This window comes from Arvicanthis niloticus, chromosome 15 (genome assembly GCF_011762505.2).
Source record: "Arvicanthis niloticus isolate mArvNil1 chromosome 15, mArvNil1.pat.X, whole genome shotgun sequence".
NCBI lineage: Eukaryota > Metazoa > Chordata > Mammalia > Rodentia > Muridae > Arvicanthis > Arvicanthis niloticus.
In genome coordinates, this window is record NC_047672.1 from 17,901,787 (window position 1) to 17,927,265 (window position 25,479).

The following is a 25,479-nucleotide window of genomic DNA, read 5'->3' on the forward strand; positions in this document are numbered from 1 at the left end:
TAAAACTTGTTTTCTTTTGTCTAGCCCCAATTTCTCTCTGACAATGATGATACAACCAAAAACTTTTTTTTTTCATCTGTGTGGGTCTAATCACAATGGCTATACAAAGGATGAAAACTTTCAGGATTTGGGTCATTCTTGTAGCATGTACTTTTGTGTGTATGTGTATGTTGTATTATAGGTCAGGGGTGTGTGTGTGTGTGTGTGTGTGTGTGAGAGAGAGAGAGAGAGAGAGAGAGAGAGAGAGAGAGAGAGAGAGAGAGAGAGAGTTGGGGGATTCTAGCTTGTCCTTGGCTACTGCTTTCTTTCACATGCCAATTTAATGTCTTTGTACATTAAGAGAATGTCCACCATATTCTCCAGCCCTGTACTTTTTCTCAAAAGTCACACAGGTGAATGAGCCTGCTCGGCTTGCTCTAACAGAACAGTCTCCTAAAGTGGTCCTTCCTTTCACCTTGACCCTTAATCAAGGTCATTGCCAAGCAGGGGAAGGGGAAGCATACAGGTGAGGTAACGGATAGTGTGGATCTCAGTGGTTTCCCTGTGAGAGGCTGGAGCTCTCCTGGTTCCTCCTCCAGGCTCTGTTAAAAAATTTCTTGATGGGATAGATGACATTTTTCACCTTGGAAGAAAATCCCCAAATAATCAACTCCTCTAAGTATCTAATTTTCTCCATTAAGTCAGTTTCTATTCACTGGAGCAGCCTCCATTGTGAGGAACATTAGCAAGACAGGCTGACAGATTACATTCCTTAGTGAGGATAATTAGCTAGAAATAACTTTTTAGGGAAAGAAAACCCTTAAGATAGCAGGGTGAACATATTCAAGGGACTCAAACTGGTGTTATCACCTTAATTATAACAGAAGTACAAATGTATAAGGTGATTTTTCTCTCTCCCTTTATCTTTCCTTTACTTCATTCTCTTCTTCCTCTTCCCCAGTGAATTCTACTTATCCACTAGAGAGATATTCTCACCTGTCTTGGAATTTTTCCTAGTCTCTGAGGTACTTGGCTAGAAAATACAGTCCATCTCCAATTCTTCAATGTCAGATCAATGGAATATGCCCAGTCTTTCTCCTGCTTCCTCAACGGACCTACCTCTAACTCTAAGCCTCACCCCAACCCTCCTGTCTCCATACATCATATTATGTTGTTAAATACTTTCCACAGCTGCCTCTATGGATGATCCCTGGGGGCAATACTGGAGTCATTTTAATTGCTTAGTCCTTGTTGCCTAGTACTAACATTTCATAATGGAACTTGTTTTCAATAAACACTTCCTGAATAAAAAAAAAAAGTGGTATCAAAAAACAATGCAGCTGAAAGCACCATGCTAAGCTACCTAGTCACCTAAAACCCAGGTAAGACACATCCAGGGTTTAAGGTACATGTGAGGCATCCTGCCACTTCCCATCAAAGCCAGCAAATCTCTGGCCTGGCAATTTAAAAAGATATGTTGTTTCCAAAAAGTGTGTTGAAGTAAACAAGCCAGCTCTTTATTTTTGCTCTATCATTCCTATTTTAGCATGCTTGCAACATTAATGAGAATCATTATTTCCAAGGATCAATTATTTCTGCAACCTGCACACTCACCCACCGCTCTTAGGTAAGGAAGTAAAGCTGGTATTTTTTTTTTTTTTTTTTACTGTTTTTATTGTTAAGGAAAGTAATTTTTCAATAGTGCTAGGAAAAATTTCATAAAACTTGGAAATAGAGACATGACTCTATCAATGGTCTCTAATTAATTAACTAAAGCAATTAAATGGTAATTAAATTGTCAGCTGTCAGTACCTTGGCTGGGCTTGTTACTCATAGCCAAAAGACTGACAGGTACAGGACAATCACCATTCTTACATAGGAGAGACCTTAGAATGTGAGAGGGAGAAAAAGAAGAAAGCAATACAGAGGAAAGGAGGGTGGAGAACAAGGGTTAATAAATCAAAAGATCTTAGAAATGGAAAATGATTAAAAAAATAACTAACTCTCAATTAGCTAATTTAACCTAGAGTCAGGACATATGATAGAAAACAATTTAGTAGGGGTTAGAGGCTTTGGAGGATACATAAAATATAAGCTGTGAATTTGGATAAATGACTTAAAATAGCAAGAGTTGAGTTTGCCCAAGTGGGAAAAAAATGTGTCTCATTCATGGATGTTAGCTTAGAAATTTGAAATATCTATGATTTGTTTGGAGCATGCAGTGGGGTTAGGAAATGAATAGGGGGCCATGGGGAGATGGTGGCTTTTAAGGAGTATAATGGTATGGCATAATGGAGTAAACAAGGTTATTGGAGTTAGAGGCAACATTGGAGCAGGAGAGGGAAAGGCAGAGTGGATTTGGCCCGGCGAGCCCAAGTGAGCCCAAGTCAGAGGCAAGAAGCTACAGGCTGAGCAGCAAACCCCATTCCTAGCCATGGAACTATTGGCAATCTTTCCTTGTTGAAGGAAGGGAGGACATTTACTTTAAGTCTACAGCCCCTGGTAAATCTACTAAAATCCAGTAGAAGATCACATATCCAAGAAGATTTGGGTAGCATGAATTTGGTCTTGATGTATATTAAAAAATTAAAAGGACACCAAGTTGGTTGGGTAGGAAAGAAGAGTTGGGAGAGGGAGTGAATATGATCAAGGCAGGTATGAAATTCCCAAGAACTAGTAAAATAGTTTTTAAAATAAAAGATTATTATTTACATTTATGCTTAACTAGTATTTTTATATTTATTTATTTATTTATTTATTTATTCCAAATGTTGCACTCTTTCCTGATCCTCTCTTTAAGTGTTCTTCAACCCATTGCCCCCTCACCTTTGCTTCTGAGAGGGTGCTCCTCCACTCCCCCACCCACTATCATCTTACCACTCTAGCATCCCTCTTCCCTGGGGCATCACATTTCTACAGGATTAAGGGCATCCTTTCCTACTGAAGCCAGACAAGGCAGCTCTCTGCTACATATGTAGTGGGGGCCATGAACCAGCCCATGTATGCTCTTTGTTTGGCAGATTAGCCACTGGGACCTCTGAGGGGTCTGAGTTAGTTAATATTATTGTTCTTCCTATGGGTTGCAATCCCCTTCAACTCCTTCAACCCTTCCCCTAACTCTTCCATAGGGGTCCCTGACATCAGTCCAATGGTTGGTTGTAAGTATCTGTATCTGTCTCAGTCAGCTGCTGGAATAGTCCCTCAGAGGGCAGCCATGCTAGGCTCCTGTCTGCAAGCACAACATGGCATCAGTAATAGTGCCTATGCATTGGATGGATCTTAAGTTGGGACACTCTCTGAATGATCTTTCCTTCATTCTCTATGGAGCATTGACTAATAAAATATTTTTAAAAAGAAAAATGTGGTATTGGATAAAATACTCTCTAAAGCCACTTTCAACTATAAAAGGTGAATACATGCTCGATTCACTAGATTTTGCTTACTGTTGTGAACAGGCTAGCCCTATGCTGCTACTTATTTTGTATAACAGTGGCTTGTCAGGCTCTACATGGCCCTGAGAGACTCCATCTAACAAGCATCTTTGGCTCCGTTTAAGGATGGACGATGGTTGTACACCTGGGTGAACCATCTGTTTAGCACCACCCACACAACAGACCGATAAGATAAATGACTTATACCTGGGAGTAGCAGGGTATTGAATTATGATTTTTTTCTGTTCCTATAAACACTTTATGGACAGTTATTATGTTGGAACATGGAATTGGGAGTACTATAACAAAATAATTTCATGTTCCTGGGTCATACTCATTCATATATTTGGTTCCAGAATAAACTATCTTTATCTTCTTTGAGAGTTGGGTTTTTAATTTCAGTTAGCATTGTCACTATAAAATATAGATATTAAGGGACGTTTGCCTAAAATTCTATTTCAAGTACTTGAAGAACAAAGGATGACATCAGAATGTCAAGAGTCTATCCTGATAAGGGTTACACGATTGGTCCTCAAATCCTACTAGCATCTCAAAGAGCACAAGATGATAGTGTGAGTCTCTCGATGTAAAGTTTCTCCAGCTCTGCTGACATATTACTATCAAAGAGAAATCCAAGATAATAGTGATCAAACTTATGCATGCTGCCCAGGGGAGAGCGATGAAAATAACTGTAGCAAACGTTAGAGACCAAGGACCTGGCCTCTTTCCTGAGTGAAGATTGAGATGACAGAGCAAAAGAAGGAAGAGACTGCACATGTAAAAAAAAAAAATCAATGTGTACACTTTAGTTGAGAGCTAATCAAATAAATTATGCATAAGGCAATTAAGAAATGATTGGAGGATGCAAATAGGAGCTAGACATTTAAGAACATTGAAATTGTTTTCATAGATGAAAATGTCACTGGAGGTATACTTTGTAATAAAAATCATTCTCAAACAACACATGGTAAATAAAATAGTTAGTGATGTTAGGGATTTTAAAATTAATTCCAGGGTAGGCAAGAGAAGGAGGCAAAACTGGAATGAGTGTGACTGAATAGAAACTATCAAAAGTAGAATAACTGAAACCTAAGACCTTGGGTCATGTTTTCTGACTTTGACAAGAGTAAATCTGCATTTCTAATATTGGTTTTTGTAGACTATAGCTGAGAATAAAGCACTTAGGAGGAGTGAGTTCAAGGCCAGTCTGGTTTACACAGAAATACCTTGCCTGAAGAAACAAAAAACTAAAATTAATAATAATAACCAAGAGATTACACACACACACACACACACACACACACACACACACACACGAAAAAGTGGACATTTATTTTAGAATTATATCAGCCAGTGAAAGTGAGATGAAAAAAGGCATGAAACAGAAACAAAGGGGAAAGAGAAGAGGGAGGTTAAAATGACCAGCAACACAGAACTGTATGGCATTCACCGGCAGTGTTCATGAAGAAACTTTTATTGAAACTCAGCCATCTTGATTTGGGTGTGAACTATCTTTGGTTGTTAACTGCTAATTGCAAAGGCTGACTCAAGCAGGTGAAAAGGTGACCATTTGGCTCAAATTGCTGCTATTTGCTCTAGGGACCTTTGTAGGAAAAGTTTGCTAAACCTGGAGCAAAAATGACAAGCAAATTAATAATAACAATAATGAGGAGGAGGAGAGGAAGAGGAGGAGGAGGAAGAAGAAGGAGAAGGAGAAGGAGAAGTAGAAGAGAAGGAGAAGAAGAAGAAGAAAAGAAGAAGAAGAAGAAGAAGAAGAAGAAGAAGAAGAAGAAGAAGAAGAAGAAGAAGAAGAAGAAGAAGAAGAAGAAGAAGAAGAAGAAAGTAAGAAGCAAGTCTTGTTCTACTGGAATCTTTAGATCTGCTAGAGTGAACTGACAGCTGACAGTGAGCTGGGAAGAACTGATCAAGCTATGCAACAGTTCAGTGGAGTATGACAGGAGGATTTAGCACTCCCACATCTAGGGCATGTTCCAATTTCCTGCATGAGGAGAGAATAATGATCTAAGTATCTAAGTATATGACACACATTTTGAGTTCCTTGAGCAGGGCGACTTCAATTCTAAAATTTAGTTTTCCTATCCACCATAATATTACAGTTGTTCCCAGATACTGAAACCCTGAAACATTATCAGGACAGTATTGAATATAAGTGAATTCAAAGTTCCTAAAACACACGACTGACTTATGCAGTCCTGAAAGTTGTCTCTATATAGAACCTATGAATGAGACTTTACATGGAAATAGCTTTTCAGTGATACGATCAAGTGAAGATGATGTCATACATTAGTTAAGGTGAAGCCATAGTCCAATGATTAGTATGTTTCTGATTGATTGTTTGAATGGCTGTGTGGGGACAGATGGAGGTCAAAGGACAATTTGAAGATTTTGGTTCTTTCTACCATGTTTGTCACACGATTGAGTTCAGGTTGCCAGAGCTGGCAGCAAGTGCCTATTCCTTAGTAACATCAACAATCTGAGAATACTTGGAAAAAAATAGAAGTTATTACATGGACAGGGATAATGCTACATGATGACAAGACAGAAATTGGGGTGCTGCAGTTATATGTCAAGAACCAGCAATGATTTAGCCGCTAAATGGAGAAAGATAGGAAATATCCCATAATATGACATTCAGATACAGCATGGTTCTGGATTGGGGGACACCTTGATATTTGATTCTAGCTCCCAGACCTGTCTGAGCACACATTTCTATGATTTTAGGTCACCCTTTTTTGTGGTACCTAGAAGTCAACTCTCTATACCATATAAATTAAACTCTGTTCGATAGTCTATATAAAACTTGAATGCTGTGTGAGAATTCCTATGGTACTTTCTCAGCTCTGAGAATGGTTCATTTTAACCCACAAAGAGTTAACCATAAGAAAAAGAAACACTGAATTCCCTGCATAAGTTTGCAAGTTGTGGGCTGATAATCACAGAGTAAGGTGTCTCAGAGGTCTTGAGGTAATGTCTCAATGAGAAAAGTGCTTGCTACACGAGCAAGAGGACCATAGTTCAGAGGCCCAGCACCCGTGTAAAAGCAAGACATGATGGCATGCTGTAACCGCAGCACTGGTGGCACAGCACAGCTAAGGGGAGAGGACAGCGACAGGGAGATCTCTGAGACTTGCTGGCCAGCCAACTGAGCTGAAACAGCAGGCTGTAGGTAAAGTGAGAGACCCTGCCTCCAAAAAGTAGGTGGAGAATACTAGATTTCTGAAATCAATTTTTGGCCTGCACATACTCTCAGAATATGTAGATAGAGCACACCCACAAATTTGCATGTGCACTTTTGAGCAAACATGCACACACATGCAAATGCACATGCATGAGCATGCATGCACATGCGTGAGCACACACACACACACACACACACACACACACACACACACACACACACACAGAGAGAGAGAGAGAGTCTCAGAGGGTTTCAAATGGGGTACCAAGAGAGAAAAGTTGTGGTTTATGCACAGTGGTCACCCTCAGGCACCAAGTACTTAGAAAAGCATAACAGATACACAGGAGCTTAAAGGGCTGTTAACATTGTGTTGCCTATATTAAATGCTGTAGATGTGAATAGACTCCCCTGCTTTCCTTTCTAGGTTCTAAGTGTCCCTCACATTGCTTTTCATGTTCACACATTCACTGGGGATCCCACCATTATCCTGGTATTTGATCTCTTGGCTCTGGAAATGTACAGTTTGAAGGTTCATTTACAATAGGAACCATAGGATACAGAAAGATGGAGCAGGAAATACTAGGGCTATAACAAGAGAAACTATCATGTGTTCAGAGCCACAGAAGAACCATTGTTGAATTCCAGTGAAACCTAGATTTATTGGCCTGACTTACCTCCCAAATTCTAAAGAAGCATCTTTTGAAGTATGAATTTGAACTCCCAAGTTTTATTGATAAGAGCCTTGGTTGTGTCTTATGGAATATAAGCAAATGAGGGAAAAATAGCTGAAGGTAGGAGCGTTGCTGGATGTGGAAACATTTGGAGAGAAAATGGAGTTACTTCAAATCTAACTCTTAACATGATTGTAAGTTTAACATTTTTTTTTCAATAAACAAGCCTTGTTTGCTATGGACTCCCATGCAGGCAGGAGGTGAGGGGTCAGTCAGTGGTCAATCTGATGGCCTTGGCATTGATCTTCAGAGAATACAATAAATATGAAAGGAGGAAATTAAAGAAGGATTTAATGAATGCATGATCTTCATAAAGAGCACAGTTAGCAACTGAAGTCACAGACGGTTCTCCTAGGCTTAACATGACTCCTTTAGAGCAAATGACATTTGAATTGTCCTAAAAGGCTAAAGAGCAAATAACAGAGGGTATGCTAGAGTGAGAGCCAGGGGCACAGGTGAGCCTGAAGGAACAAGTGGTTTGCAGGGGCTCAGGTAAGAAAATGGGGGTGGATTTCACAAATAAAGAAACAAACAAAACTAGTAGTGTCTGGATCAGCCTTGGTTCAGCGTAAAGAGCCATTCTCTACAAAATTTCAGGCCTAAGAAAATACAAAGTGTGCTAAGAAGCATTAGAGATGTGTTGAAGAAACAAGATGGTAGTTAGTGTTAGGGTCATGACAACACAGGTAAGGTAAATAACTCTGGTACTTTTTGATAATAAGGGGAAAGAGTTATAGATTCATGTTGAAGAATAACTAGGTAGAAACATGTGGTCTACTGGGTTATTGGAACAGTGGCACAAAGAACTACGTTCAGTGACAGGGAGATGACTGTGATGAGGTGGGTGAATAGCTGGGGAACAGACAGAGAGAAGAAACACAAACATAGGTCACTGAGAATCTTACAGGGAGACTGAGGTAATACTGTGAGGTTTTGCCCTTCCTCCACCTCAACTTCCCTCTCCCCCTCACGCTTGGTGGTCACAGCTTCTGAGAGGGTCTCAGGCTGGGTAAGAGGCTGGAAGGTAGAAGCACAAGAGGAACTTGGCACTGAAAGTGCTGTGTATGCAAATGATCAAGTGCCGACTGTAATTGGAAGAGCACTTTGAGAAATGAGATAAGGCCACGAGTTATTATGAAAAGCAAGATGAAGAACACTCTCGAGGACATCATTTGATACCATCGAATACATTATTTCAAATGAGATGATGCATACCAGCAGGGGATGTTTCAAACCACCTAATGTTTCTAAATGTCCCTATAAATGTCCTGAAACTTTTTTGATGCCTAAGTATGGGTTACATTTTTTGGTAGGGAAACATTTATACCCAGAGTGACATAATATTTTTTAAAAGATGCTTCTTTGGAATTTGGAAGGTAAGTCACAACAATATAATTCCACATGTATATTGGTGACTTATTTGAATGAAATTGTTAAGGATGGTAAATACAGTCCAAGGCTTCTAAATCCAGGCATGCATCCCAAAATGGAAAGGGGTATTCATAAAATACAAAGACCTATAGCTATTGGCTCAATGTGGCTGGCATGAGAATAAATGACATTTAGAATATTTACAATGACATTATTTAAAGACACTAGTGTTGGCCCACTTTATATTTTTGTTGCCGGCTCTGTTCTGCCTGTATTATAAATTTTGACAGGCACAAAGGGGAGGTAGGAACTCAAGCCACTCATCTTTTGTGTGACTTACTTCTTCTATCTTTCCTTTTTCTTTTTAATTGATCTCTTCCCCCTTTCTCTTCTCTTTGCCCTCTATTTTTTTCTTTTTTGCACCTGCCATTAGTGAATATACTTTTTCCCTCCTATGTGACAAGAACTTTATTTCAAATGATTTTTTTCATTTGAGCACATTGTTTCTTACTCTCTGCTTAGTTGAATGTGTGGTAATGTGTCAATTTAAGAATACATGGAAAATGTCTCAGTGAAATTGCTAACTCTCCACAGCTTTCCAGTTTCTTCCAGGGATAAGTCATCACTCATAGTGATAGCTTAAGACCCTGGGAAGAATGAAGAAATAAATGACCAAGAAAGGAAGCTGATCAGCTAGCAACTCATTTATGGATTTTTATGGTATTATAATGTATAAGACTTCCTACCCTTTCCTAATTAATTACTAATTATGCAAGGCCCCCTTCCAAAGCTATGTGTTCGCTGGATAAAATCTTGTTCTGGAGTACATGGTGGCACGACATAAATGATTGCCAGGAAATGGTGGGGGCCTCTTTTGCTACCAGGCACCAATGCTAGCTCTTGATCTACAGCCCAGGGTCAAGATCAAATCAGGGACTCTAGAGGTAAATCCAATCTTGCCTTGACAGTATTGGAATCTTAGTGGGATAAGGTGGTACTTTGTCTAATCTACTCCACCACGTCAGTCTCATCTCAAAAGTGCATAATAGAGAATGAGCATCTGCACAGATGACTGCTTTTTGGGAAACAAGTAAGTTAATATGTGAAAATCACTTATGAGAGGCAGTTTCCACCAGGTATTCACTAAGTATCATCAGTATTTTGTCCTCCTGTTCATTTCTAGTCTATAAAATTAGTAACACATATAGATATTAAAGCTAGGAACCCCAAATCGTATGAAGTGTTTCCTTTTCAAAAGTTCTTAAATCCCCTTTTCTATTATTTGATACTTTCATACCTGCATGCACAAAATATTCTTTAAAAAATCTAATCGTCTCTTTCTTCTCTTACAATATCTTCCCTATATCTCTACGACTTTTCCTTCCCAGTTTTATTTGCTGTATTTTCAAATCCACCGAGTCCACTTACTTTGTTCTCTCTTTCTCTCTCTCTTTTTCTCTGTCTTTCTCTGTGTGTTGTGTGTGTGTGTGTGTGTGTGTGTGTGTGTGTGTGTGTGTGTGTGCATAGAACCATCTACTAAAGCATGGATAAATTTCCAGGGGCTGATTCCCTGGTGAAAATTTAACTCTCTTAAATCTTGATCTCACTTTAAAGACTGGACTAACTAGTTTCTCACTTAATCTGACCAGAAACTTTCATAATTTATACTCTAAAACAAATGCCTTATAATAGAGGAAATGGAAGCTTCAGAAGACTAAACAATTTATAAGGTCAACAGTGGCTAAGGGGTTAAAAAATAAAGTGTGAAAGCCTGGTCCTTTTGATATCAGAACCTACAGAAAACATGGCCCAAATTTAAAATGTTCATGTTATGTTGCATGCAATTTACTCCTTAGGTTTCTCAGAGAAGGGATAACTAGTACATTTATCAAGTCTCTTGTCTTTCTTTTGCTCAAGTGAAAACAAGTTTGCTTATATAAAAGGATCAATAAGATCCTGTTCATCTTTAAAGATGCAGTTCAATTATCTGGCAAGGGAGGTAATCAACACAGAAGTTTCCAAAGAAGGACTCCACACATCACACTATTACTGCTTTATTCTTTTCTTTAAATCATACTGTCTCTTTCTTTCTGTATTTTCCTCCAAGTCATCCTGCATATGTGCTTCAAGTGTAATGTCTGATCTGTTGGATATCTAGAAAAGTAAAAGCACTTATGTAACACCAGCAGGTAAGATGCCACTGTAATGGAATAGTGCTATGAGTGACGTCTTTCTGAGTCTGCCTAGCATTCTGCAGCTTGGCAGCATGTGAATCATGGGCTGACTCTCACCTTCAGAGCAGCAGGATGTGACCATTTGGAAGAGTTTCTCCATCACAGTAGATAATTTTAGCTTGAAGTTACCCTTCATCAAAGATCAGACTCTCCATTTGTCCTTTGGGCCAAGTCCTGGAGAAGTTATGAAGGACGTAATAGAAATTTCACAGTAGGTTGGAGAGAAATTTATCCTCTAAGCTCTGTATGCTCCTTAGGCGTAGATACATTAAAATGTGGAAATGGTAGAATAAAATTTGTTCCAGATACCATATATTTTATCTTATAGCAAGGAAATATACAGAACAATTCAAGGGATGAGGAATAGGGATAGAATCATGGAGCGTTTTCTCATACTAAATCTATTTAAAAGATTCAGGAAAACAAGAAAAAGAAGTAAATATGTACAATCTCCCCACTTGCAAAATGTTGTTTTATAGTTAATATTAATTTCAATATTACTGCTTTGCATACCCTTTATATATGTATGTGTATGTATATATGTAATATATGCATATATACTCTGATTTTTTAGCATTTCTTAATAAAATCAAATGGTATTTTTAAAGGTTGTAATAGGTAACTTTTAGAATATGGGCATTAGTATATGGAAATAACATATAGAAATGTTCCATGTAGTTACTCTTCTCTTTTTAATTATTTTATATATCATTCATTTACTTATGTATCTAATATTTACTATGCACCCAAGAACTGGTTGCTAGGCACTGGATAAATATGAATAAGTGAAAACACTGCCCAGACCATCAAGCGGTTAGCCCAGGCAAATATGATTATATAGGATGCTACATATATGAGAACATAGCATGGTATATGACATGGCAAGAATAGCTAACTTAGGCTGTGCTGAAAATGATTCTTGGCTAATGTTTTTCTCAGATGTTAGTAAGCTGTGCTCTTGGGGATGATAAATTAATAGAGAACTTTAATGGGCTGGGTTAAGGGAGAGGTAGTACTTCAGCAAAAAGGGCCTTTAAAGATCGGGAGTGCAAAAACTTTCTGTTGCATCACAGGAAGTGAACATGTCCCTGGTGAGACGCAGGGCTGGGTATGAGGGCAGGTGCAGGGTATTATTGAAGGTGCAACATGCCAGTGGCCATTGTCTTGAGGTTACTTGAGAGTCAAAGAAGGTTCAAAGAGAATAAAACATGATCACACTTCCAAGTTTCGTGATGATTTTGCTTGCTTCAGGGAGAACTGAACTTAAAAGTTTAAGCCAGAACTGAGCAGCCAACAAACACAAATCAAAAGAGAAGGAAACTTAAGTAAGACATGGCATTAAAAGTGACAAAGGGGGATTAAATTAAGTACATGATAATTAGATGAATTATGCTCACTCAAATTCTCTATGATGACACTATAACCATATAACTATGACACTATAACCATATAAGAGACTGCATTTGGGGACAGAGCCCTTGGACACGATTAAGCTAAATTGAGGTGATAAGGTAAGTGCCAAGTTAGTGTGACTGGTAACTTTACAGGAAGAGGGACTTAGAATATCTAGAGGCATATGAGATCCATGTGTACACAGAGGGAAGGTCAATATGATGGGACCAACTACAAGCCATGGGCTGAGGCCACAGAATGGACTAAACCTTTAGACACCTTAATCTTGGACTTCCAGTCTTTAGAAGGTTTATTTTTAAACTTTTAAACTTTCTAGTCTTTCACATTTGGATTTGGCAGCCTTAGCAAACTGACTAATACTAAGAAAATTCATATTAAAATACATGTTAACTAAACAGATGTCTTTGCAAGGAGAATAAAAATGTGGAAAGGCACTTGGAGCACTCTGTTTGAGGCAATGGTTCACAGAGGTGCCTTGACAGAGTGAGACTGGAGCCTCGGAGATTGTATGTGGCCCATGAAACCTAACATGCTTGCTTTATTGTCAAACTTTCTTGTCCTTCACTGATCTCAGCCATGTACTACCTGCAATATCTTTGTCATCATTTGCAGTATTGTGTGTGTGTGTGTGTGTGTGTATTCTGCAGAAATGCCATAACCATGTGAGTTCAAGTGTCATTCCTTAGATTCAGTAGCTTGTTTTATTCTTAAGGATCTCACCAGTATCTTGCCTCGCCTGTTTGGCTAGGCTGACTAGCCAGCGGACTTCAGGAATCAACCTAGCTCTGAGCTGTTGATACTGAGACTACAATCACAGGGTGCTGACACATCTGGTTTTTACAAGGGTTCTCATATTTGAACTTAGGTCCTCACGCTTGCATAGATGGCACTTTGCTGACAGACCCTCCCCCACCCCCGCCCTTGAGTTGCTGCTGCTGCTCTCTCTGTCTTTAAGAGATGCTTTATCACTATTTCCCAAAGCAGAGCAGTTACATAGTTTCTTATGTAGCAATTCTTGCTTAATGTACGGCCTGGTAAAGGGTCACATCTGTAGAACAGGGAACATCCACAGCAGGCCTATTCATATTATGAAGACACTGACTCTCTAAAAGCCCACTATTGGGAGACTGCAAATCTGTGGTCCAGGCACACACAAATATACTAGTGAGTTTGCAGTAAAGTATTACAGTATGTGTTATGTCATACATCTTTTTTGAAGCTTAAGAAAAAATCTAAATGCCCTGCTCAAGGAGTATATTTTCATGGAACAGTAATATAGAAAAACATATAAAGAAAAGGCAAAATTCAGGTATTAGGCTCCTTCTGAGTAGGGAGGAAAACACAAAGGCCATGTGTTTTGTAAATAGCTGTGGAAGTTTTAGCTCCTTTGGGAAATGATAAGGTCACAGGCCCTTTCTATACAATTGTTAAAAAGTTCGATTAGTTATTGATGAACAGAGAGTACAGCGCACATCAAGAGTTATTGATGATATGGCTAATTCTGTGTGTAAAATACAATTAGAGAGAGAAATTTCATTAAGGTTGAGTTCCATATTTAGAACCTTGATAACCAGCAATGTGGTCTGGACAGAAATTGCTTTAGTTCTGTGTACCACGTACATTCCTAGTACTCATAGAAATAAGGAAAACTTCTTAGCTCTCATAGAAGTGGAGTTACAGATAGTTGTGAGCAGCCTTGTAGGTCCTAGGAAGTAAACCCGGGTCATCTGCAAGAGCAGCAAATGTCCCTAACCTTGAGCCATAGACCAAGTCCCAGGCTTGCGTTTCTTAAGCCAAGCAAAAAAGAAGAACTCGTTTGTCTCAAGGAAACTTTCCATTTTACAAGCCTGTGGTTCTATCAATATAATGATAGCAAAAATGTTTTTAATTTATATTTTAAGCAAATATGTAAACTAATACATTTTAAAAATACAATATTATATTTTGGAGGCCAAACATTCTCTTGAGGTTTCAAATGCCAATTATTTTCTATATGAAGCCATCGCCTTATCCCTTTATAATGCAGACAGAGCAGTGTTCTTGATTTAATGGTGAGTTGCTATGTCCCCTTTGTTATCTCTACAATTAAAGAAGCTGTAAAACCAGACCATGAACCAGTATAGATGTCTGAACCATGAATAAGTGATGAGGCCCCTGTCAATAGACCAGCTGCTGTCCAGCACTTGTGAGGTTGTCTGAATTATTGATGCCATTCCACAGCTCCTATCAATGGCAGTTCTCTAAGGAGGCTCACAATGTCTTTCTAGTAACATCAGGCTGGCCCAGCTGTCTTTTTGTTACTGGGTAATGAAATGCCTTATATGGGCAACTCTGATTACCTTGATTCCGATTGATTATTTCACCGATGAAGGGAAGAAAGTTTTTACAGGTTAACAGTTTTCTTAGACAGTCAAGAATTAAAACTTGAGGCAATATTTCTCATTTGTTATTAAGTCATTCAACTCTCTGGGGCACCATATTCAGAGGGCATATGGGGTAGGCACACACATTGAGATTCTAGCATGGCTCATGGAGTTTTTTGAGAAAAACCTCTTCCAGCAGTAGAGATCCCTTGGTGAAGCTTTCTTTGAATCATTTCCAGTTGGAAGGCTAGAGCTGATGGTCTCTTCCTGGGATGAGACTTGAATCCAAGTGAGGTCAGGTAGATTATCTAGCTTGGAAAACTGAAAATGGGTTTTGAAGATGTTTCTGCTAACATATTCATCATTATTAAACTGTCTGGCTATGGCTCTAGTTCTTAATATATATTGTGAAATCCTTATAAAATAATCTTTTTCTCTCTTATGTAGTTTGATTTCCTTTCTAAAATTAAGGAGATTTTAAATGAACCCTGAACATCTTCATATCCATATATAGCATGTTCTATCTTTCTCTCTTAAAATAGTCATTTATATTTCTTTATGTAGTATATGGGCCTGAATGAGTATAAGTGCATGTGTGCATAAAGGAGCTTGCAGAGGTTGGAAAAGGATGTTAGATTGCCTGGAATTGGACTTACAGCCTGTTATGACTCACAGTGTGGGTGCTGGGAACTGAAACTTGGTCCTCTGAAACAATAGTGAGATTTTCAACTGCTGAACAATCTATCTAGCCTATCACTCTCTCTCTCTCCATTCCTCTCTTCTCTCCATTTCTCCATTCCTCCATTTCTCTCTTGTAAATAAAGTGAAACACGACCATAATTCTGCAACATCTAAAGATAGTCTCTTTTTAAAATTTAGAAACAGCTCTGCAGGGCTTGTTTTCTTTATTAGTATTATGAACATTTATGGTGATGATGAATGTGCAAGCTTACATTTTTACCTTGTTCAATGGTTTCATTGTTTTAAATAAGAAAACACTCAAGGAAGCAAAATTTACCATCCATTAGCTCATTGCTATTCAGAAAGCAGACACAAGATTTCAGGCTCCCGATACAGTACTCTTTTAAATAATGTCATTTTTTCCTTTATGCAATGGTAGAAAAAAGACTTTCACAAAGCAATGTAAAATATTTATAAATAAATTCCATGATATTCACTTGAGTATCACAGGGTCAAGGAAACAGCAGAGTCTTTCTTGTCTCTGAAAGGATGACTTATCACTAACAGAGCTGAGGTCAGACAATAATGGAGTTACAGGACTGCTGGTTATCCATAAATCTTTACTGTTGCTTTTAGATAAATGAATTTTCAACAAAACACTTTCAACTCCTTAAGTGAAGGATTTTAGTAGCAATCCAGTGTGTGGCAAAATAACAGGTGAGGTAAGTTGAGGGGTTAAAAATTATCAGTCACTATCAAGTTCAGTGCTGACACTGAGAGGTAAAGGATGTGGGTCTGGAGACTGCATAAGAATCTTTCCTACAAGCTCAGCTATTTGAACATTTGGTGTGTTCAAATTTGTCCAGTTGGTGGTGATGCACTGCAGAGGTTTAGAGTCATAGCCACTATAGAAGGCCAGATCAGGATGCTTTCCTTTCTATCACTTCTGTACACCTTCCCTAAGGGTCTCGTCATTGTCCTTTCTTCTGAGATTTAGAATAGAATCTTTCTCTCAAATCACTTCTGAATTTAAAGAGCTTCTTGTTTTAAAGACACAAACACTATAAATAGATACTAGTTGACAAATGTTGGCCTGGCATACCATAAAGAAGACAAAGTGGTACTGACTAGAGAAACATCTGCGGTCTAGGTATTCAAGTGGTCCTGAGAATAAGACTGTCCTCTTCAACTCTGTCACCTTCTTCTTCCTTCAAGTTCCCTGGGATTATACTACTTGTGCTTCTTTGTTTCTTTAGTCTTCTGTCCCTTCCTATTACATGCACACACATGCACACACACACACACACACACACACACACACACACACACACACTGACAGGTAGAGCTCAGTGAGCTTGAGGCCATCCAGAGCTACATGGTAAGACACTGTCTCCAAGAATATCAAGTGAATGAATAAAATACAAACTAATTAAGGGTAGGGGATTGTATCAGTAATTATATTCTGGCCTCTAAATTAGCTTTGCTCATTACCATATGTATACCATGTATGCATAGAATATATAATTATATATATTATATATGGTATGTAATAGTTATATATAAAATATATAAATTTATACATATTAAATTTTTATTGGTAAGTCTCTGTCTGATACCTATTTATAATATTTACTTTTTGCCTTAAATAATTACAGCAGCATGCAAGTGAACTCAACAAATAAATATTTACTTTTTAATGAAACAATTTGATTACTTTGCATATTTACTCAAGAAAGTTAATAAACCTAACTTTGTAATTATATCTCTATATGTATAATTTTGATTGTCAAATGTGAGTATGAAATTGCATAAAGTATCAGAAACTTAGGATGGCTTTTTAGTTTGCAATTGTTTTTTATTAAACTAGAGATGGGATCACATGGGCAGAATCAAGATTTAAAGAGAGTAAAGTAAGCTCCTCAAAGACTCAGAAACCCCAGAAAGATGCTTATAGCCTCCCAGCACTTGGCACTCAGGAGCATAATGTTCACCAGAGAAGATCTGAGTTCAAGACCAGCTTGGTATATAGCAAGTTCCAGATCAACTTAAGCTACCAAAAATATATATATATCAAAAAACAAACAAAAAAAGCAACAAAAAAGAACAAGAAAAAAGAAGTAGCAAACTTTTTTCAGAAATACATATTAAAAATCACAGAATATTACTTAAAATATATATTAAGTTTCAAGACTTAGGAAATCATGGCATTATCCAGTATGCCAGTATGTCACATACAATGGTATTTCACACCTTACAGAGAAAGAATTAAAAATAGCTAAAGAGAATTTTCAAAATATTAAACTATATCACACTTGATTTTCTAGTTATGGCCTGGCTCTCTGATCTAAAGGAGACTTGCAGGTCCCCAGGAGCATACTATCTCCCCATGGAAACATTTGGGGGCCCCAAAGCAATTGGCTTGATTCCATTCTAGTTGGGTCCACCTGTCATGGCATCTGGGTTTGACTGGGATACAACCTGTAGAGTTTGGTCTGCCCAGCACACAGCCTGCAGAGTAGGGTCTGCCTGAGGCACAAGCAACAGATTAGGGTACCCTGATCTTCATTGTCTGACTCATGAATCACCCCACTTTCCTGAGAAGTCTTGCTGCATCAGGATTATCCAGCCAACACTTGGGAAAACTTGATGCCTAAAAGACAGCTTAAGAACAAAATCAACAAGATCCAGGGCAATATAGCCCACCAGAGCCTAGCTATCCTGCTACAACAAACCCTGGATTTCTTAATGAAACTGAAGTATAAGAAGAGAATCTTATATCCAATCTTATAAAGATGATAGAGGCTTTTAAAGAACACTTGAATAGACCTCTAAAGGTAATACAGGAAAATACACTCAAACATGTAGAGGCATTAAAAGAGAAAAAACAAATAAATGTAAAAAAATACAGGAAAATATAATCAAACAGGTGAAGGATATGAATAAAACTGTTCAAGACCTGAAAAGGGAAATGGAAGCAATAACAATAAAACAAAAATAAAACACAAACTGAGGCAATCATGGAGATGGAAAACCCAAGAAAGAGAACAAGAATATGTAAGCATCAGCAACATAATACAGGAGATGGAAGAGATAATCTCAGATGTCAGAGACAAGATAGAAGAAATCAATACATCAGCCCAGGAAAATGCAAAATCGAAAAGGTCCAGAATAGAGAACATCCAGAAAATCTGGGACACTTTAAAAGACCAAACCTAAGAATAATAGGAATAAAAGAAGATTCCCAGCTCGAAGACTTAGAAAGCATCTTCAACAAAATCATAGAAGACATTTTCCCTAACCTAAGTAAGAGATGCCTATAAAGGTACAAGAAGCTTACAGAACACCAAACAGATTGGACCAGAAAAGAAAATCCTCCCATCACATAATAATCAAAACACTAAATATACAAAGCAAAGAAAGTACAAGGAGGAAAGGCCAAGTAACATATAAAAGCAGACTTATCAGAAATATGCCTGATTTTTCATCTGAGAATCTAAAGCTACAAAGGCCTGGGCAGAAGTTGTACAGACCCTACAAGACCACAAATGTCAACCCAGACTATTAAACCCAACAAAACTTTTAATGATCATAAGTAGACAAACCAAGATATTCAATGACAAAACTAAATTTAAACAATACTTTTACATTATCCCAGCCCTACAGAGGATACTAAAAGAAAAACTCTAACCCAACGAGGCTAACTATATTCAAGAAAACACAAGAAATAAATAATTTCACATCATTAAAACTAATAGAAAAAAATACACATCTTATAAGACTTCCTAAGCACCAGTTATATATACCAGGAACATGCAAAGGTAGTTTTCTACTTGCATAATTTTTTAAAAGAAAATCAAGAAGAAGATACAGCCATCATAATTAAACAGGCTAAGAGGATTAGACACAGCCACTAATGTCAGCACAATCTTACACTGCAAAGGCCAGGCTGACATGCTTAATACTGGCTGTAGCTATTATGCTCAAGAATGAGAAAAAGAGGTAAGTTTGGAAGGAAACAGACTGATTCCTGTACTATATGGGAAGATATGACAGAAAGCTAATACAGTAAGTAAATCTGTGAATAAGAAAACTGTGAGCTCTTCTGTTTCTTCTCCCGTTATGATAAATAGTATTTACAATTCCCTATTATTGTCATGGGAAATTCTTTCAGTAGTAAAGTCCTGTGGGGAATCGATTCTTTCAGTAAAAATACTTCCCAGAACATTTCTTCTAACTGAGCTGCCTTGTCTGGCTTCAGTGGTAAAGGAAGTACCTAGCCTCTCAGAAGCTTGACATGTCAGGATGGGGGAGATACCCAGGGGGCCCCACCAGCTCAGAGGAGAAGGGGAGAGGGTGGGGAAAGAATTGTGGGAAGAAGTGACCAGGAGGGGGTCAGTGAGCAGGATGTAAAGTGTATAAGTAAAAAAAAAAGTTAAACTACAAAAAATACTTCCCAGAATGCTTTGTAGGCAGTAAGGCATCAGTGACATTTCTTTTGTGGTTTTCAATATCTTTTGTTGGTGTTTTAATATAAAGTGAACATGTTTTATATACATCATAGGATTCAATTGTCATGTGTTAGATTTGAAATGTACAGAATTTTGGGCCCTCAAAAAACACCAATCTTGCTTATAGTTTCTTGCTGCAAATATAAGGCATAAAAATGGCAGACTTTTTGAGATTTGAACTTTTTGAAGTAGAGATTACATTTTGGTAAAGTGTAAGCATACAATATGATGGATAGCCAACATAATGCAATCTCTCAATGTCACCTGAAGTAAGAATGTGAAGTCTATGTGTGCCAGTGTGGAGCTGCTCCAGATGAAGAATTGAGTCTACAGAGCTAATGTATAGAACCACAACTCCCCTGATGAGAGTGGGCTGGCTGTCAGAGACATTCACTTGCTCAGAACTTGAAGTGGTTATATAAGTTCTGGAAAAGTATCAGGTCTTTGAACAAAGACTTTCATCCAAGTTTGAAGCTTATAATAAACTAAGAAAAAAATCTTTGCAATTCCCCTTTCTGCTAAATCTCTGTTCATCTTATACATAATAAGAAAATAATTGCAAAGTCAAATTCAATAGCTTGTATTATTAAATATCTAAATAGCAGAGCTTTGCTGTGTTTTCTGTAATCTATCAGAAATATTTAGGTAGTGAACCCTTTGCATTCAGATCTCCTGCTTTGCCTACACATCATCCTCTCACAAAACTACACTCCTTGACACAGTTGTGGTTTTTGTTTAGCTTCCAACAACTAAGCTGGGCATGTGCTATTGCTCCCATACAGCTGTGACATAGAAACTAATATAAGTACCAGATGTGGAAGGAAGAATGGAAAGTCACCAGGTCATAATGGTTTTACTAGACGAGGTCCACATATTTGTTTTGAGTCACTAGGACCTGTCTATATGTGCTTTTTTCCTGAGGAGGACCCATATTGACTTTATTTTCAGAAGAGAAGATGGTATCAAACTAATTTAGTCTATTCTCTATTCCCAATACTCTACTGTGACTAAATGCAATGTGTACTGCCTTGCCAGGAACAACCTGTGTGGCCCAGTGAACAGGGACTTCAGAGATCCTCAGTCTTTCTCCATGAAAGTTGATTTGGATTTTAACAATAGCCAAAAATTAGTCAAAGCCTCATCTGGAACATACATATTTTTACTTCCGTTGTTTGAACTTGACTCAAAGCCTAATAAAGGTATAAAGTGCATCTTACATATCTACACTGCATTTGTACCTCTGATGTATAAAGAATTGAGTGACAAAAATGTCACAAAGGTAAGGCTATAGGATCTCATAAGCAGGATTCCATGCTCACACTTAATTTGTCACATCAGACTACTTATAAACCTATGAGTTATTTACCTTATTTATAAAGAAGGATGATTGGCAATATTATCTATACTGTATGAAGTTGCTTTACAGGAAGCACAGTATACAGAATATAGTGTTGACTAAATGTCAATCTGGGCAGTCTTAATTTTGTTGCTTATATTTGAAATGAAAGTTATAAGGAAGATACTAAATAGTGTAAATAACATAAGCAAAACTGTTTTTGCAAGATCATAGAAGTACAGAAAAATGACGTGAAATAATTTTAGGGATCATTGTAACTCTTATTTGAGGAAGCAATTCTATAAATATGCACAATCTAATTTAAATGTAATACAGATTTGGAAGTGTGATTGTCAAAAACACAAGCTTCCATATTTTCATCTGCAAACTATAATAGGATAATCAATTCATCTTTTTCACTCAACATTCAGTGAGCATAGTACCCATCACCGGGTATAATAGGTTTAATAGGGTTGAGGCAGATGAAGGGGTCAGAGAAGGCAGGTCTGCGTATAGAACATGTAGAGTCAGGAATGGGGGTCACTTTAGAATGTCTTTGGATGGTGTTCTCAGAAGAAAAAAGATATAAGACATAGTAATTGCTGATTAAATATTAAGTCAGTTCTAGTTAGAAGGATAAAAGAAGGAGAGTGCCTGAAGGACAGATGTAGAGAGTGAAAAATACTTCACTCACCATGAATAAACTATTAGCAAAGAACTGATTATAATCCAGTTTAATAATTTACTACCAAATTGCATTTGTGTTTTCAAATGAAGTTCCCCGCTACAGCCTTCCTTGAATTAAGATAAGTAATTTGATTTTGAAAATGTGTGAACTGTACTAGTAACAATTAGATATTTCATGAAAGGAAATATTAAATTGAGAAACTGAGAATGCAGTTTGGAGAGCCATATTTTCTCAAAGTGTGTTCCACTGTTGCTTTGGGAAATACCATTTGACATATATTGCATTATAACATATAATTTGATGTTTTAACAATATGTTAGGAAAATCATCAAGTTTATTAAACATGAAATCTTATTAATAGTGTGGTTAAGAATGAGGATGTTTTCTAAAAACATACAATTTGAAGAATACGATTTATTTAAAAATCAAGAGTTGATGTTTTGGAGATCTTTGAAAATGGTGAGCTGAGGTTTGGAAGGCTAGTTCAAAGATAGACATGGAACAATCATTTTTGTTGATATTTTCCTCTTGTTAATGGTTCAAGGTCACAGATAGGAACTGCTTTGTCAATGGTATTGAATAATTCTAGGGGCTGGAGAGATGGCTCAGTGGTTAAGAGCACTGACTGTTCTTCCAGAGGACCTGAGTTCAATTCCCAGCAACCACATGGTGGTTCATAACCATCTGTAATGGGATCTGATGCCTTCTTCTGGTGTGTCTGAAGACAGCTGCAGTGTATTCACATATACAAAATGAATAAATAAATCTTAAAAAAAAGAATAATTCTAAAATACACAAAATAATTCATTACACATTTACAATAGTGTAAGTACCACACAGTTAGATCTTATGCATGGTACATATGTCCCTAGTGCTGAGAATATAATGTTCACTTATCATACTTGTTAAGTTAATAAGCTTACAATTACATAAACTTAGGAAACATGTTAAAACTCTAAAACTCATCCAGGAGAGAAGTGGATGATAAAAACAAACATTTAAGATATACTGTAAACGTAATCTCTCTGCTTAATATCTGATAGAATATCAAAATACCATGCCTGACATTTTACTTACTAGTAGTAATTTATTAAAAATTTAAAAAGAACATTTTTAAAATGAGAATTATATGTAAGACACAGCTTTCACAATCCAGCTTGACCACCAGACAATCAGACAGAGCCAGGCAGCACCCATTCTCATTGTGGCCTGTGACTACTCACAGAGCTGAGCCAGCCTTCCACAGACTTCTGAACATCTGCAAAGGAAACCTGCTAACCAAATTCTATAGAAGGTTTGATCCTATGCTACAAAGCTACACATAGTCAGAGCTGAGCTAGAACCATTTCTGGTACCTCATTTGCACATCATCACCTGGTGATCACAAGAGTGACTATTCACTTGGTCTAAAATCTGTCAACCTGAAGTAAAAGCCGAGATCCGAATGCCAATAGTGAAATTATTCCATAACAGAGGACACTACTAACAACCTAACTCCAGATATAAAGTCCCACTGCAAAGGTACACACAACATGACAAACCAAGACAATATGTCTCCTCCAAAACTTAGGACTCTCAAAGTAATGTTTTCTGAGAAAGAAACAAAAGATGATGATGTTACTATAGAATTATAAACATTATCAAGGAACTCAAAGAAGATACAAACAAATGCAATAATAAAGATCAGGAAAACACAAGCAGCTGAATAAAATAAAACAGTTCAAGATATGAAAACAGAACTTAATAAAGAGATAGGATTTTGGAAAAGATTGTAAAATGCAACAAAATTTGAAATGAAACTTTCAGGAATCCAAAGAAAAAAATTAATGTGAAGTCTCACAGAGAAGATAGGTCAAGTGGAAGAGCAAACAGCAGAGTTTGAAAGACAAGGGAGTGGAATTGGATCAGTCCGTGAAAGTAAGTGATAACTACAGAAACTAAGGAATACCATAAAAAATCAAACCTATGAATTGTAGCTACAGAAGGAGAAGCAGCCTAGGTAAAAGGCAGATAAAATATTTCAAATAAGCTGGGCAGTGGTGGCTCATGCCTTTAATCCCAGCACTTGGGAGGCAGAGGCAGGCAGATTTCTGAGTTCGAGGCCAGCCTGGTCTACAGAGTGAGTTCCAGGACAGCCAGGGCTACACAGAGAAACCCTGTCTCAAAAACCAAAAAAAAAAAAAAAAAAAAAAAAAATTCAAATAAGATCATATAAGAAAATTTTCCAAATCCAAAGAAAAAATACATATTAAGATGCATGAGGCAGAAAGTACACACAGAGATAAAAAGCAGAATGAAACTACCCAGGCCACATATTAGACAAAATGCTAAATGTCCAGAACAAAGAAGGATTTTGAAAGCTGAGAGAGAAACACCAAGTCAAGCAGGCAAGCTTATCATCAACAGCTGAGTTTTTAAAGCATGCTATAAAAGCCGGAGAGCTCTCTTGATGTATGAAAGTCCAGAAAGACTATAGTTTAACTACTATACCTAAGAAAACTATCAGTTACAATCAAAAGTATAAGAAAAACATCCCAAGTTAAAAGCAGGTTAAAGGAATTTGTGTCCACCAAGTCATCCAGATATCCTGGAAGGAATCCTTTGGACTGAAGAAAGGAATAAGCATAGTCAAGAAGTGACAGGGAAAAAAATTATCAATTTAGAAAAATGGTTAAATAAAGGGAGATTAAGATAATAAACACTGTAAAAGCAACAAAATAACAGAACTTAATAAATATCTTTCAATAAAAACTTTGAACATCAATGACCTCAATTCCCCAGTAAAAGAGACAAGCTAGAAGACTGAATGAAAAAATCTAGGATATATAATTTCTGTCTTTAAGGAATATATTTCATCATCAAAAGCAGGAAGTACCTGAAAGGGGATTGGCAAAATTATTGCAAAATATTGAACTAGGAACCACATAGGAGTTTCAATTGTAATACTCTATAAATTTACCTCAATTCAAACCTAATCAGAAAATAGAAAGAAGGTTACTTCATACTGTTCAAGTGGCCAATGCCTCAAAATGACATCACAACTATAAGGATACACGCACTAACTTAGGAGGATCCAATTTCATTAGTAAAATATCTGGAGCTAGGTTGGTATAGGACTTATTAACATTATTAGGAAATCTAAATACTGAATTAAATTAGGTAAATATAAATTGATTTTTGAAAATATTTATGCACTTATTCTTTCATGACTATTAAACTACATAGTATTATTAAATAATATCAATGAGAAGCTAGAAAGATAGATAGTTTTCATTCAAAGTTGGTTTAGATTTCAAAGCTATAAAGAATCAAGTGGTGGAAGAGTTATAGTACTTTGAAAAGCAAAAATTATTTTTATTTTATATTGATTTTGTTCATTGAGGCTTGATTGTATAGGGACATGTGTGTGCAATGATTGTGGAGCCCAGAAGATTTCATCAGAGCCCCTGGGATTGGAGTTACAGATGGCTTTGTGTTGCATGTGGGGGTTGAGAATTAAACCAGAGTCCTTTGAAAAAACAACCTGTGCTATTAACCACTGAGAA

At 37.2% G+C, this 25,479-nt stretch overlaps 1 protein-coding gene across 1 annotated transcript in view; it reads right to left on the minus strand.

The window, feature by feature from the left end:
* Cntnap2 (contactin associated protein 2) overlaps positions 1-25,479 on the minus strand; it is a 1,965,545-nt gene that overhangs the window by 712,567 nt on the left and 1,227,499 nt on the right. The window lies entirely within an intron of this gene.